The 16441-nt window shown below is 50.2% G+C and overlaps 1 long non-coding RNA gene across 1 annotated transcript; it reads left to right on the forward strand.

Moving 5' to 3' along the window:
• The first annotated feature begins 6555 nt into the window (after positions 1-6555).
• Positions 6556-8901, forward strand: LOC140265444 (uncharacterized). Its single transcript, XR_011906260.1, has 3 exons — positions 6556-6830; positions 8675-8764; positions 8839-8901. It is a non-coding gene; the product is annotated as an uncharacterized lncRNA (long non-coding RNA).
• The last annotated feature ends 7540 nt before the right edge of the window (positions 8902-16441 follow it).

The following is a 16441-nucleotide window of genomic DNA, read 5'->3' on the forward strand; positions in this document are numbered from 1 at the left end:
GGCTTGCATTCTAGAACAGCTTTCCATCATAGTGCAGGCTTGCCTTCTAGAAGATGCTTGCATTCTAGAATACACTTGCATCTTAGAGAAGTCTTGCATTCTAGAACATGATTGCATCATAGTGCAGGCTTGAATTCTAGAACATGCTTGCATCTTAGTGCATTCTAGAACAGGGTTGCATCATAGTGCAGGCTTGTATTCTAGAACATGTTTGCATCATAGAGCATTCTTGCATTCTAGAACAGGGTTGCATCATAGTGCAGGCTTTCATTCTAGAACAAGCTTGCTTCATAGTGCAGGCTTGCATTCTAGAACAGCTTTCCATCATAGTGCAGGCTTGCATTCTAGAACAGGGTTGCCTCATAGTGAAGGCTTGCATTCTAGAACAGGCTTGCAACATAGAGCATTCTTGCATTCTAGAACAGGTGTGCATTCATGGTGCAGGCTTGCATTCTAGAACAAGCATGCATCATAGCACAGGCTTGCATTCTAGAACAGGGTTGCATCATAGTGCGGGCTTGCATTCTAGATCAAGCTTGCATCGTAATACAGGCTTGCGTTCCAGAACAGCTTTCCATCATAGTGCAGGCTTGCATTCTAGAACATGCTTGCATCAGAATACAGGCTTGCATTGTCTGCATCATAGTGCATTCTTGCATTCTAGAACAAGCTTGCATCATAGTGCAGGCTTGCATTCAAGAACAGGGTTGCATCATAGAGCAGCCTTGCATTCTAGATCAAGCTTGCATCATAATACAGGCTTGCATTCTAGAACAGGGTTGCCTCATAGTGCAGGCTTGCATTCTAGAACAGCTTTCCATCATAGTGCAGGCATGCATTCTAGAATATGCTTGCATTCTAGAAAACGCTTGCATCATAGAGAAGTCTTGCATTCTAGAACATGCTTGCATCATAATACAGGCTTGCATTCCTGAACAGGGTTGCATCATAGTGCAGGATTGTATTCTAGATCAAGCTTGCATCATCATACAGGTTTGCATTCTAGAACAGCTTTCAATCATAGTGCAGGCTTGCCTTCTAGAACATGCTTGCATTCTAGAATACACTTGCATCTTAGAGAAGTCTTGCATTCTAGAACGATTGCATCATAGTGCAGGCTTGAATTCTAGAACATGCTTGCATCTTAGTGCATTCTAGAACAGGGTTGCATCATAGTGCAGGCTTGCATTCTAGAACATGTTTGCATCATAGAGCATTCTTGCATTCCAGAAAAGGGTTGCATCATAGTGCAGGCTTGCATTCTAGAACAGGGTTGCATCATAGTGCAGGCTTGCATTCTAGTACATGCTTGCATTCTAGAACACACTTGCATCATAGAGAAGGCTTGTATTCTAGAACATGTTTGCATCATAGTGCAGGCTTGCATTCTAGAACAGGCATGCATCTTAGTGCATTCTAAAACATGTCTGAATCATAGTGCAATCTTGCATTCTAGAACAAGTTTGCATTCTAGAAAACGCTTGCTTCATAGAGCATTCTTGCATTCTAGAAAAGGTGTGCATCATACTGCAGGCTTGCATTCTAGAACAAGCATGCATCATAGCACAGGCTTGCATTCCACAACAACTTTCCATCATAGTGCAGGCTTGCATTCTAGAACATGCTTGCATCATAATACAGGCTTGCATTCTAGAACAGGGTTGCATCATAGTGCAGGCTTGCATTCTAGAACAGCTTTCCATCATAGTGCAGGCTTGCATTCTAGAACATGCTCGCATTCTAGAATACGCTTGCATCATAGAGAAGTCTTTCATTCTAGAACGTTTGCATCATAGTGCAGGCTTCCATTCTTGAACAGCCTTGAATCATAATGCAGGCTTTCGTTCTAGAACAGGGTTGCATCATAGAGAAGTCTTCCATTCTAGAAAATGTTTGCATCATAGTGCAGGCTTGCCTTCTAGAACATGCTTGCATTCTAGAACACACTTGCATCATAGTGAAGTCTAGCATTCTAGAACATGTTTGAATCATAGTTCAGGCTTGCATTCTAGAACAGGGTTGCATCATAGTGCAGGCTTGCATTCTATAACAGGGTTGCATCAGGGTGCAGGCTTGCATTCTAGAACAGGCTTGCATCATAGAGCATTCTTGCATTCCAGAACAGGGTTGCATCATAGTGCAGGCTTGCATTCTCGAACAAGCATGCATCATAGAACAGGCTTGCATTCTAGAACAGGGTTGCATCAGGGTGCAGGCATGCATTCTAGAAAATGCCTGCATTCTAGAACAGGCTTGCATTCCACAACAGCGTTCCATCATAGTGCAGGCTTGCATTCTAGATCAAGCTTGCATCGTGATACAGGCTTGCATTCCACAACAGCTTTCCATCATAGTGCAGGCATGCATTCTAGAATATGCTTGCATTCTAGAAAACGCTTGCATCATAGAGAAGTCTTGCATTCTAGAACATGCTTGCGTCATAATACAGGCTTGCATTCCTGAACAGGGTTGCATCATAGTGCAGGATTGTATTCTAGATCATGCTTGCATCATCATACAGGTTTGCATTCTAGAACAGCTTTCCATCATAGTGCAGGCTTGCCTTCTAGAACATGCTTGCATTCTAGAATACACTTGCATCTTAGAGAAGTCTTGCATTCTAGAACATGATTGCATCATAGTGCAGGCTTGAATTCTAGAACATGCTTGCATCTTAGTGCATTCTAGAACAGGGTTGCATCATAGTGCAGGCCTGCATTCTAGAACATGTTTGCATCATAGAGCATTCTTGCATTCTAGAACAGGGTTGCATCATAGTGCAGGCTTTCATTCTAGAACAAGCTTGCTTCATAGTGCAGGCTTGCATTCTAAAACAGCTTTCCATCATAGTGCAGGCTTGCATTCTAGAATATGCTTGCATTCTAGTATACGCTAGCATCATAGAGAAGTCTTGCATTCTAGAACTTGTTTGCATCATAGTGCAGGCTTGCATTCTAGAACAGGCGTGCATCATAGTGCATTCTAGAACAGGGTTGCATCATAGTGCAGGTTTGCATTCTAGTACATGCTTGCATTCTAGAGCATGCTCTCATCATAGAGAAGTCTTGCATTCTAGAACAGGGTTGCATCAGGGTGCAGTCTTGCCTTCTAGAACATGCTTGCATTCTAGAACACGCTCGCATCATAGAGAAGGCTTGCATTCTAGAACAGGGTTGCATTATAGCGCAGGCTTGCATTCTAGAACATGTTTGCATTCTAGAACACACTTGCATCATAGTGAAGTCTAGCATTCTAGAACATGTTTGAATCATAGAGCATTCTTGCATTCTAGAACAGGGTTGCATCATAGTGCAGGCTTGCATTCTAGAACAGGGTTGCATCAGGGTGCAGGCTTGCATTCTAGAACAGGCTTGCATCTTAGAGCATTCTTGCATTCTAGAACAGGGTTGCATCATAGTGCAGGCTTGCATTCTCGAACAAGCATGCATCATAGAACAGGCTTGCATTCTAGAACAGGGTTGCATCAGGGTTCAGGCATGCATTCTAGAAAATGCCTGCATTCTAGAACAAGCTTGCATTCCACAACAGCGTTCCATCATAGTGCAGGCTTGCATTCTATATCAAGCTTGCATCGTAATACAGGCTTGCATTCCACAACAGCTTTCCATCATAGTGCAGGCTTGCATTCTAGAACATGCTTGCATCATAATACAGGCTTGCATTCTAGAACAGGGTTGCATCATAGTGCAGGCTTGCATTCTAGAACAGCTTTCCATCATAATGCAGGCTTGCATTCTAGAATATGCTTGCATTCTAGAATACGCTAGCATCATAGAGAAGTCTTCCATTCTAGAACAAACTTGTATCATAGTGCAGGCTTGCATTCTAGAACATGTTTGCATCAAAGAGCATTCTTGCATTCTAGAACAGGGTTGCATCATAGTCCAGGCTTGCATTCTAGAACAAGCTTGCATCATAGTGCAGGCTTGCATTCTAGAACAGCTTTCCATCATATTGCAGGCTTGCATTCTAGAACATGCTTGCATCATAATGCAGGCTTGCATTCTAGAACAGGGTTGCATCATAGTGCAGGCTTGCATTCTAGAACAGCTTTCCATCATAGTGCAGGCTTGCATTCTAGAACATGCTTGCATTCTAGAACACACTTGCATCATAGAGAAGACTTGCATTCTAGAACATGTTTGAATCATAGTGCAGGCTTGCATTCTAGAACAGGGTTGCATCATAGTGCAGGCTTGCATTCTAGAACAGGGTTGCATCAGGGTGCAGGCATGCATTCTAGAAAATGCCTGCATTCTAGAACAGGCTTGCATCATAGAGTATTCTTGCATTCTAGAACAGGGTTGCATCATAGTGCAGGCTTGCATTCTAGAACAAGCATGCATCATAGCACAGGCTTGCATTCTAGAACATGGTTGCATCAGGGTGCAGGCATGCATTCTAGAAAATACCTGCATTCTAGAAGAGGCTTGCATTCCACAACAGCTTTCCATCATAGTGCAGGCTTGCATTCTAGAACATGCTTGCATCATAATACAGGCTTGCATTCTAGAACAGGGTTGCATCATAGTGCAGGCTTGCATTCTAGATCAAGCTTGCATCGTAATACAGGCTTGCATTCCACAACAGCTTTCCATTATAGTGCAGGCTTGCATTCTAGAACATGCTTGCATCATAATACAGGCTTGCATTCTAGAACAGGGTTGCATCATAGAGAAGTCTTGCATTCTAGAACATGTCTGCATCATAGTGCAGGCTTGCATTCTAGTACATGCTTGCATTCCAGAACACGCTCGCATCATAGAGAAGGCTTGCATTCTAGAACAGGGTTGCATCAGGGTGCAGACTTGCATTCTAGAACACGCTTGCATTCTAGAACACACTTGCATCATAGAGAAGTCTTGCATTTTGGAACATGTTTGCATCATAGTGCAGGCTCGCATTCTAGAACAGCCTTGAATCATAATGCAGGCTTGCATTCTAGAACAGGTTTGCATCATAGAACAGGCTTGCATTCTGGAACTCGCTTGCATTTTGGAACTGGCTTGCATTCTGGAACTGGCTTACATTCCGGAACAATCTTGCATCATAGTGTAGAGGGTATCATGTAATAGATACATCATCATGTAATAGAAGGTATGCGGAAGTGTAACAGAGGGTATGCGTAAGTGTAACAGAGGGTATGTGGAAGTGTAACAGAGGGTATGCAGAAGTGTAACAGAGGGTATGTGGAAGTGTAACAGAGGGTATGCGGAAGTGTGGAAGGCTCATGCTCCCGTTCTGTGGAATGGCAGCATCCCGAGTACTCAGCTCTTGGAGGAGAACATCATATCCCAGGGGATGACGCAGCCAGAGACGAATCACCGGAGGAGGACACATATATAATCTCGCTCCCAGCCTGGAACGCTCTCTCTCTCGCTCTGTCTCTCTCGGAGCGCTCTGGCCCTGTCGTCTCTCTCTCTCAAAACGTTCCAGCCTGTCGCCTAGAGATCACAGTAGGCCTCCCGGTTCTCGGGGACACTTTTTTTTTCTCTCTCTCTCTCTCTGTCTTGTTCGATTTATTAGCCGCAATTATATTGTATCATATTGTGTTATCTTGTATTCCAATATCTTATTTGGTAAAGTAAATTTTCTCCTTAGACTGCTGCCACTGTTTTTGTCCATTTCCCTCCTTCCAGGGGCAGCAGCCTCTATCACAGGTAAATCTAGGTAACCCATTTACACCGTGCTGCGCTGCTTCAGTCCAATGGCTTCATGATGGGCAGCGCCGCGTGTTTAGTGCCAGGGGGCAGCAAGGGCACATTGCTGAGCGAGAGCCAAAAGAGGAGAGGCTGGAGGACAAGAGTGTCTGGTGGCCATTTTCAATTGGTTTGTTGGCTTCTTCCTCCTTCCTCCAGCCTGCACGGTGGACTCGGTACAGCGAGCCACGAGGCACTGCCTCCTGCTGCCTGCCTGCCTGCCTGGCAGCAAGAAGCGCTGCTGGAGATGGGAGACAGGATTGTCGGGTTGGGTGCAGCAAAGGGGGAAAATGAGGGAAACCCAAATACTTGCGAGTGGTCATTGCATCTTAGGTCTGGGCTCAGCCCGTGCAGCAGCACCTCGGGGCTGGGGCCGAGCCCGGTGCCTGGGGCTGTGCTGCCTGCAGGAGGGCTGCGGGGCTGGGGCAGCCGGTGTGGGTGCAGCACATGGGCATGGGGGAGGGCCGGCAGCAGGGAGGGCGTTGGGCCTGAGCCCCGCTCGTGTTGGTCACAGCACAGGGGCCGCAGGGGACGCCAGGAGCGCAGAGCAGGGAGGGCCGGGCTGTGTGCAGGCCAGGGCATGAAACCTTCCCTCGGCAGCTGCTGAGCTGCTGAGCTTTTCCCCCACGTCTGCAGACTCTCCGATGAGGCTCTGCAGCAAAGCCAGCCGGGCCATCCTGATAGTGCACAAGGGGTTAGGAAAGGGCACGACTGAGCGGTCATTGAAGAGCACAAAGCAGCGAAGCACAGCACGAGCCATTGACTGCCTGCACAGACGAGCTTCTGCAGGCACCTCCGTTGGAGATCTGCGTACTGAGTGTGGGCGGAACGTGAAGGGAAAGGAGGAGAGGAGGGGAAGGAAGGCAAAGAAAGGAAAGGAAAAGAGGAGTCCAAAAGGCCAGAGCAGGAAAGGAGAAGGAAAGCTCCGTGCCGCCGGCGCCACCCGCCAGGAATCCGGGAGCGAACCCCCCCACAGGCCCGGGCCGGCCCCAGGCCGCCCTTAGCAACGGGACGGCGCAGGCGGTTGCTAGGGCCGGGGCAGGAAGTGCTTCCTGCCGGCCGAGAGCGCTTCCGGGGCAGCGCGGCGTGGCGGCAGTTTGAATGGGGCCGGTAGGAGCGGGCTGTGTGCTGCCAGCGGGGCCGGGCCGCGGTGCGGGGCACGGAGGGATGTCGGCGGAGCAGCTCGCGGTGCTGGCGGCACGCAGAGGCGATGCGTGCGGTGCCAGCGTAGTGCGGAGCTGAAGGAAGGGGAATCCATGTCCTTCCTCTGGCTGTCGGCGAGCGGGACGAGTCAGGGCTGCAGTTGTGTGTGATGGTGTTTGTTGCTGGGACCGGCTGCCCGAGCAGAATGGGGGCAGCGAGAGGGAGGCTTGACAAGCGCCCGCAGTCAGCAGCACGGCCCGTTCCTGCCCGCCTTGTTGCTGCTGTTGTGAGTCTGTTGGATGTGGAAGCTGGAGGTATTAATGGTGGGTCGTGGTTGAATCCCCCAAGAGGCCGCCCAAGGAGAGGCGCTGGATGCCAACATGGAGAGCAGAGCTTGTGTGTCCCAGGAGGCAGGCGTAGTCAGGTCCGCTTTGGAGCCTGCTGTTGTTGGCGCTGAGCTCAGGAGCCCCATCAGTGTGGTGCTGCGTGCTGCGTATGGCAGCCCGAAGAGATTCCCTTGTGGTGGAAGGGGGAGGCCGAAGGAGGCCGAGGGCCCTTTGCTCAGGGCCGGCTCCTCTGTGCCCTCTTGCTGGCCGGAGAGCAGGGCTGCCCGCTGGGCACAGCGAGTGCCTTCTGGCTGCCGTGCCGTGCCCTGCCCTCCAGCCCCCTCCTCATGCCATGTGGAACGCCAGTGCCAGCAGTGCCAGCAGCTCGGCCGCCATTTTAGAACCCTGGCCATGTCACAGCCGTCGCCTTGGTCACCGCTGCCCCACGCAACGCACTCGCCTCTCCGAGCTCTGGCCGTCAACAGCCATGTGGGCAGCCAAGAGAGCGAGGCTGGACGATGGGCAGGATGGAGGTGGGAAGATGGAGCCGGGGACCGCAGGATCCAAGAGGAAGAGGGGGCCCGCCATGACCATCGGGCAGCAGACAGGCAAGAGAGCCCGTTCCCATCGCGCCTGGACCAGCCCCGTGACCACCTCCGTGGAGCCCATGGAGGTGGATCCACCTCTGGACGAGCCCATGGAGGTGGATCCACCTCTGGACGAGCCCATGGAGGTGGATCCACCTCTGGACGAGCCCATGGAGGTGGATCCACCTCTGGATGAGCCCATGGAGGTGGGTCCGCCCGCGGCACAGCTGGCCTGGCACCACACCACCGTGCCAGGCCCCGCATCAGTACCACCAGGGCTGCAGCATCGCTGGTCCAGGCGCAGGGCTCCTTCCCATCTGCGCGGCCCCCGGCATTAGCTGGGAGACTTCATTTAACATCTGCTCCTCCACTGCGGGTCCCCGGTCCCATCTTAACCCTCCTATGTCCCATCTTAGCCCTGTTTCTATTGTTGTTTTTCACAATAAGTTTAGTTGTAGTGTTAGGAGTAGGTTATTGTTCGTGTTTTTGAGTTAGGAGTAGGTGATTGTTCGTGTTTTTGATTAGGAGTAGGTGTTACTGTTCATGTTTTAGTGTTAGGAGTAGAGGATTGTTCCTGTTTTAGAGTTAGGCTTAGGTTACTGTTGGTGTTTTATTGTTAGGTGTAGGTTTTTGTTCCTGTTTTAGAGTTAGGCTTAGGTTACTGTTGGTGTTTTATTGTTAGGTGTAGGTTTTTGTTCCTGTTTTAGAGTTAGGCTTAGGTTACTGTTCGTACTTAGAGTTGGGTGGGTTCCTACCAGCAGCTGGCAGCAAACAGCGCTCACTCGGTAAGCACACGCCTGCTTTCTCACCCAAAGACGTGAGCGCTGCTCCACGAGTGCAGAGATGTGCTGACATCTCCCAGGGATGGGATTTGCAGCTTGTGACTCTTCTGTTGCAGGTTGTCGAGGGGCAGCGCGTGAGTGGCTGTGAAATGCAATTGGGCTTCAGGAGAGCAGTCTGGAGCTGCGTCTGGAGCTGCCATTGTAAGGTAGGTGTGCCTTACTGTAAGCGTGCTCTGAAGCAGTGCTGGTTAAGCACGGCTCACTCCTCTGTCTTCAACAGATCAGCTTTCTGCTCGCTTTATTTCCGTGGCTGGCATTGCAGAGCACAGCAGCTGCAAGGCCGCGAACACGTCCACAACCAGGTACGTGAACATGGGTAACTTTAATGGTAAGAATAACATTGCTGTGATAGTAATAGGGCAGTGGTTACGTGTGTGTGATGGAGCTCAGGGATAGGTTTAATCCTGCCTGGTAAGCTCTTCCCTTATTTGACGTCCACCCGTCCCCTCTGCTTCTCTTCCCCCACCTGCAAGTGCAGCAGTACTGAAGGCTGAGGGCTCTTGTCCTAGGCAGGCTGGCAAAGGGAACTGGAATGCAAGTTTGATGTCCCTCTTTGTTCTCGGGTCAGTAGGCCCTGGATCTCTTCCGAGCAGCTCTCTAAGTTAGCCTGGAAATGTTTGCTAGCAGGAAGTGACCCCGTCGCAGTGCCTGAGACTAACGGTGCCTTTTTCCCCCTCTCAGCAGGCAGCCTCCGTGAGAGCAGTGGAGCAGCAGGCTGTCTGCACTATGGCTGCTGAACTGCATTTCTCGCCACCTGAGATCCCTGAGCCCACACTAATGGAGAACGTGCTGCGCTGCGGACTCTTGTTTGGAGCCCTTTTCCAGCTCCCGTGTGTTCTGGCCATCATCCTGCCAGTTTCCAAGTCCCCAAAGGCAGTAAGTAGCGCTGTGTGAGACTGATAGCAATGCTCAGGCAGTGGGCTGGGAGGGAACCGTCTGTAGCTGTTGCCTACGGCAGAGTGCCCCGGCACTGCTGAGAGTGCCGCACTTGCTTCTGTCCTTCCTTCCGCACTCCAGCAGCCTTGAGGTGCCAGCTTGTCCTATCCTGCAGCTGCTGCTGCGCCCTATGAGCTGCCAGGCAGGGGGTCCACTAGCCAAGGACCGCCTTGCTATAGAGGACTTTAGGCTCTGGTTTGCATGGGATTTTTGGCAACTAGACAGAGGGGGAGTTTCTAATGTGCCCTGAGGTCAGGAAGGCGATTTCCAGTGCTGGTCCCCAAAGCTGCTCGGTCAGGTGACTTGAGCTCCCAAAGCCAGCTGTCAGCCAGTTGTTAGGGAGCTCCCTGACTGTGTCCCAATTGCTTCTCGTAGGACTCGGAGGGTTTTGAGTCTAAGACTTGGGAGACGGTGAAGAAACCCAAGGCGAGTGCTGCACAGCTGAGCAAGAAAGCCAAGAAGGAAAGCAAAAAGAAACAATAAGGGCTTGAGCAGTGAGGCGCAAAGGACAGCAGAATCGCTTGGAATGCTTCCTCAGAGGTGCACCAAAGGACACAGACTGCGTGGTCCTGTTTTCAGGCATGGCCGTGCTTTCCCTTTTGTGGACTGCGGAGAGGAACTAAGGAAGCTGTGTCTTTAGTCATTACCAGTATCCCGCCTATTTGATTTCCCATTGAAATGCATTTTGGTTGCATTTAGCATCTCTTTCTTGCAAATAAAAGCGAAACAAACATTTGAATAGTGGTGCTGCCTCTTTCAGTAGCTGCTCAAAAGGTGCCTGGCTCGGGCTGTCAATCGCAGGGCCATGAAGCGGTCGGCTTCACATCCCTCCCTGGAAATGGAGCTGCTTGTCCCACGTTTCAATTGGCTGGGAGTGTGGATCTGCCTGGGGGTAGCGAGGCCCTACAGAGGGATCTGGACAGGCTGGAGAGCCGGGCTGAAGCCAATGGGATGAGGTTCAACAAGAGCAAATGCCGGGTCCTGCACTTTGGCCTTAACAAGCCCAGGCAGCTCTATAGGCTTGGGGCGGAGTGGCTGGAGGACTGTGTGGAGGAAACGGAGCTGGGGGAACTGATTGATGCTCGGCTGAACATGAGCCCACAGTGTGCCCAGGTGGCCATGAAGGCCAACGGCATCCTGGTGTGTATCACAAACAGTGTTACCAGCAGGAACAGGGCGGTGATTGTCCCCCTGCACTCGGCACTGGTGAGGCTGCACCTCGAGTACTGTGTTCAGTTTTGGGCCCCTCACTGCAAGAGAGACATTGAGGCCCTGGAACGCGTTCAGAGGAGGGTTATGAAGCTGGTGAGGGGTCGGGAGCACAGACCGTGTGAGGAGAGGAAGGAAAGGGGGAGGGAAAGGAAAGAAAGCGAGAGGAAAGACACGACATGAGCCGTTCATGATCGGCTCCTTTTCCGGCAGCCGCCCCCCCCCAACAGGCCCCGGGCCGCCCCCAGCCCAGCCTGAGCCACGTGACAGGAAGTGCTTGGCGGCGGCGGAGAGCACTTCCGGGGCGATGCAACATGGCGGCCCGGCGGGGCCGGGAGGAGCGGGCTGTGCGCTGCGGACGGGGTCGGACCTCGGTGCGGGGACACGGAGGGGCTGCCGGGGGAGGAGCTCGCGGCGCTGCCGGCACCCAGAGGCGGCTCCCCGGTCTCGCTGCGGAGTCAGCCGGCCGGCCCCAAAAGCCTGGAGGCAGAGCCTGAGCCGGCCCGGATCGTGCGGTGCGGCTCCGGCCGTGCTGGGCCGCGCGGCAGGAAGACGTCCGTTTGTTTGCCGGTCGCTCGCTGGCTGTAAGATCCGGGTGGCGCCGGGTGCCGAGCCGCGACTCCCCGGCGTGCTTCGGTCCGCTGTTGTGCGACGTGTCGGTGTTGACGTGCGGAATCAGACTCTATAACCAGGATCAGGTTATAAAGCAGGTACGTGTTTATTCAGCGCTGGGCACATGGGGGATGGCTCCTCCTAGCATGTGCACTGATGGACAGAAGCGTTAGCAAGTTATAGAGCAAGCATATACATATTCATCACATATCCATTGTTCTTCCGGGAACTCATGCACATGCTGTCCCTCCTACTGACGCGTGCGCAGTCCGTAGTGGGGGTCTCGCTCCGGTGGTCGTTGGGATGAAGTCAGTAGTCTTCCTCAGGTTCCTTTGACCCAGTTCCTCTACTCAATCAGTCAAAGCCAATTTCTTTGGCTACCTTTCCCTTATGCATACCCCCAACGGTATTGTCTTAACTATAGACCCAGCTGTATTATCCCAGCTGTGTTATCCCAACTGTATTATAACTATAGCAGTGTCGACATGTCCCACTAGTCCTTTTCTTCTAACATTCCCCAAAGCCTACGATGCTTAATCTTCATGAAAGGCCCCTATTTACCTAATTCTTACTTTCAGTGTGCCTTGTTGTTTCAGGTGTCCGAATGAGGACTCCCCGCCGGAATTGGTGCCGAGCAAAGCGCGGGTGAGGAATGGATCCGCCTCGGTGCCGTATTTGGCTGGGGCGGTGGGCATGGATGAAGGTCGGTACGGATGGACTCGGTCTGGATTGCAGGGAGCGGGACGAGTCCGGGCTGCGGTTTGGCGTGGAGGTGTTTGTTGCTTTGAAGGGCCGCCTTCATAGGCCGGAGGGAGGGAGAGGGAGCTTTGAACAGTGCGAGCAGTCGGGAGCACGTCGCGTTTCTGCTGCTGTGTTGGCGCCTCCAGCCCCCTCCTCATCCTATGTGGAACGCCAGCACCATCAGTGCGGCTGCCAGTTTAGAACCCTCCCCACCTTGGTCACCTTGGTCACCGCTGCCGCACGCAACACACTCGCATCTGACAGCTGTGGCAGATAACAGCCATGTCAGCAGTGAAGAGGGCGAGGGTTGAAGTTTGCCCAGTTTCAGGAGGGAGGATGGAGCTGGGGGTCCTGGAAGCGAAAAGGAGGAGGGGGCCCGCCATGACCATCAGGCAGAGGAGGGTTAAGAGAGCCCATTTCCATCGCGCCTGCACCAGCCTGATGACCAGCAACCATGCGGAGCCCATGGAGGTGGATCCACCCGCGGCTCAGCTGGCCTGGCACCACACCACCGTGCCAGGCCCCGCACTGGCACCATCGCAGCTCCACCGTTGCTGGTCCAGGCGCTGAGCTCCTTACCTGCTGCGCAGCCCCTGCTCCCGGCATTAGCTGGGTGGTATTTTTGTAACATCTGCTCCTCCTTCGGGCCTCTTCTGCAGCCAAGTTCTGTGGGCCCCCAGTCCCATCTTTACGCTGTATGTCCCAGTCCCTGTTTCTCTTGTTGGTTTTTGGGTTAAGTTTATTTTTAGAGTTAGGCGTAGGTTATTGTTGGTGTTTTCGAGTTAGGCATAGGTTATTGTTCATGTTTTAGTGTTAGCAGTAGGTTTAGGAGTAGGTTTAGTGTTAGGAGTTGGAGTTTTCTTGTTAGGAGTTTGTTCCTCTTCATGCTGTAGTGTTAGGAGTAGTTGGTTGTTCCCATTGCAGAGTTAGGCATAGTTGGTACTGTCGAGTTAGGATTGGGTTCCTACCAGCAGCTGGCAGCAAACAGCGCTCGCTCGGTAAGCACACGTCTGCTTTCTCCCGCGGAGCCGTGAGTGCGACTGCTGTGAGAGCGGAGGTCTGATGCCATCTGCGAGGGATGGGATTTGCATCCGGTGGCTTTTCCGTTGCAGAATGTCCAGCAGCAGAGCGTGAGTGGCCGTGAAATGAAGCTGGGCCTCAGGAGAGCAGTCTGGAGCTGCGTCACGAGCTTCCTGCGTGGCCAGCACAAGGTAGGTGTGCCTTACTGTAAGCGTGCGCTGAAGCAGTGTTGGTTAAGCACGGCTCAATCCTCTGTCTTCAGCAGATGGGCTTTCTGCGCGCTTTATTTCTGTGGCCGTAGAATTTCCCTCTTTCTTACCATCAGATCTGCGAAGGCTTTTTGTGGGAAGGTTTTGAGGGATGAGGGAGTAGAAATTGCTTTTGTCACGAGTCATCTGGAAAGGTTTCACACAAATGGTGACATTTGCATAGGCTTGAATTCAGCATCATATCTGCTTCTCCCTGGGTTCAGGTTCTTCAGGTCTCCTGCCTGCTTTTTACCCTTTTATGAATGGAGAGTGGAGTTTCTACCTCAGAGCAAAGTTTCATGATTAACAGAAACAAATATGGAGCTTTCCAAATGGACATAGTTGTTTCTTGGTAAGCTAGCAGTCCTCCTTATCCTCACCAGTACCACTTGACCTCCATTTTACCTTGTCGTGGATAATGACTGAGCTTTCTGGGGAGGATATTAGATATCAGATGATTTCAGCTCTGCATTTTTTTCTTCCTTCGAATAGCAAGGGACTGCTGTGCTCTCATTAATATCATCAGTGAGTAGATGGTGCCTCCTGTTTGAGCCTAAACTGCTTTCCATAGTTGAGTGGTTGGAAACATTGGAAACTTAAAATTGCTGGCGCAGAGTGAAGGTTGCGAATACAGTTAGAATACAGTTATACAGTGCTCTATCCCCAGAGCTTTCCATCATTTTTCTTAACACAGCTTACGGTTCATTATAAAAGAAACTAACAAAGATGAACTTGGGTTGGCGTAGCCCATTTTAAATGATCCTTCTGTGTCTTTTCCAGACTGAATGTAGCAGGTAGCAGAATGGAGACTTTCCCGAAGCGCTGAGGAACAGACACAAGCTTTTTTTGAAGGCTTCAACGCAATTCTGCCACAGCAGTGTCTGCGGTACTTTGATGCTAAGGAGCTGGAGGTAAAGGATTCTTTGACTATTGCCAGATCCAGGCTGCTCCACGTAATCCTTCAATTTCAGTCAGTGTCTGAAGAGCAGAGTTCATTACGGCTGGTGGTTCTGTTTCCAGGATGCTCACGTGAGAGAAGCCTTCTGTATCAGTGAGTATTTGGTTAGTGTGTTGTTCTTCGCTTTCTTCTTTGCAACCAACTTAGACACATTTCTAATGTTAAGATTCTGCCAGCATAATTTTTTTTGGCTAATGGTGTTTTTGTCATCCTTGACAATGTGATTTGCGTGTGTTTAAAGAGTGAGCAATTGGAAAGCAAGGGAGATAAGAACCAGATATCAGTGGATGGTTAAATTACTGAGTGGACCAGGTTTTAGCTGCTTTTGTTCTCTCCAAATTATACTCTGCAGCAGAACATCGTATTTCTAGCACAGAATGGTACGGTTAGGCAATGGCAAAGTATACGTTCCTAGTTTGAATGTCTAAATACAAACGTTTTCGTGACTGGGTTTTCTCTTTTGTGGCCTCTCCACATTTTCTTTGTGAGCGGATGTTGTTATTTGCTGTGGAAGTCTGAGAGTTTAATATTAAAAACGAGCAGGTGCTTTGAAGTACAGTAGTATGTACTTCATGATACAGTAGTATTTAAGTACAATAGTCTTGCTGTAGAAGCAACTAGCTTGTAGTTTCCATGTTTCTGATCCTTTTTCTCCCCTAGAGGTGCTCCTGTGTGGAATGCAAGAAATGGATCCGAATGACTGGCAGAGGCATACCATCTACCGGCATTATACCAGAACCAGCAGACAGATGCTGTGGTTCTGGCAGGTTTGTAGACATCTTTTTTTCCTCATAAGAACACAGCAACAGCTTAGTGAGCAGCAGTCAGAATTACTCAACAGATACATAGCGTGTAAATATAAATGATAACTGCTGATCCAGCTGTCCGAGGGGTGATGGGGAAGTGAACGTCTCAATATTAAACTTAACATCAGTGTTAATTGTTATTTTTCAGTTTGTGAAAGAAATAGATAACGAGAAGAGAATGAGACTTCTACCGTTTGTTACTGGAACGTGTGGATTACCAGTGGGAGGATTTGCTGACCTCATGGGTAACGAGCCCTCTTTAATGCATTTTATGCTTGTGTTAATTCCTTTTTTCCTAATAAGGACCAAGCTGTGTGTTTAAGGGTATTTTCTAATGAGTTTATTTGGAATCTTTTTTCCGAGTCTTCCATGTGGGTAGAGCTGTGACAGAAAAAGGGACGGAGGGAATGTGAACATGCCTTGCATCAGTGACTTGGTAGATGGTTTGGACGTGGTCCTGGCAGGGCAGCCTGCTCTGGGTATCCCTGCTTGCTCAGAGTAGAAGGACTAGGTAAACTCCAGGGATTCCTTCCAGTACCAAACCAACGATGGGATGCAGTGGTTGAGTTTCTTTGAAAACCGCTTGATAGTTTTGCATTTCACTACGTGGGTTTCTTCAGAGGGATGTAGTGAGAGACAGATGTCTTTGTGCTCTGCAAGTAGTTCTAATCTTGTTTTTGAGCCTTTCTCGCGCTGTTGTCATGTATTAACTACTGGTAGACACAGGCAGTTAGACCTAAGAATTCATTGCTTGATTTTTGTACAGGGAGCAACGGACCCCAAAAATTTTGCGTTGAGAAAGTTGGGAAGGAAAACTGGTTCCTAGAAGTCACTCCTGGTAAGTACGAAGGGTAAAACTCTGCCGTGGTTCTGTTCTTACGAATGACAATCTCCTTTCACATTGTAGGAAGTGGGTGTGATATGGAAGTGGCTGAGATTGTGTGAAAGCAAAACACTGGGTGATGGCAGTAAGCTCTGCTGAGTAATAGCTGAACTTCTGAAGAGCAGTTTTGTTGTGGAGCTGATTCCATTGTAAATGCCGTGGATTTGCACACCACTAAAAACATCAAGTTACTTTTAGTACTGAAGGTAGTACTTTCTTCTAAAGAGTCTGGGATCGATCTTTCATGATCACCACACCCGATCTTGGCAATGAAAACAAATAGCCGCATTCGTGCTCCCTGTTGGCTGGAGGAAATGTAGCTTCTGCTCAGTTTCTCAGTTCTGCTGGTGCTTTGTGAAGATGCTCAGATTTCAAATTTCAGATACAGAAGAGAGATAAGGTGAGAGTTG

This window comes from Excalfactoria chinensis, unplaced genomic scaffold, assembly GCF_039878825.1.
Source record: "Excalfactoria chinensis isolate bCotChi1 unplaced genomic scaffold, bCotChi1.hap2 Scaffold_85, whole genome shotgun sequence".
In the NCBI taxonomy this organism is placed as follows: domain Eukaryota; kingdom Metazoa; phylum Chordata; class Aves; order Galliformes; family Phasianidae; genus Excalfactoria; species Excalfactoria chinensis.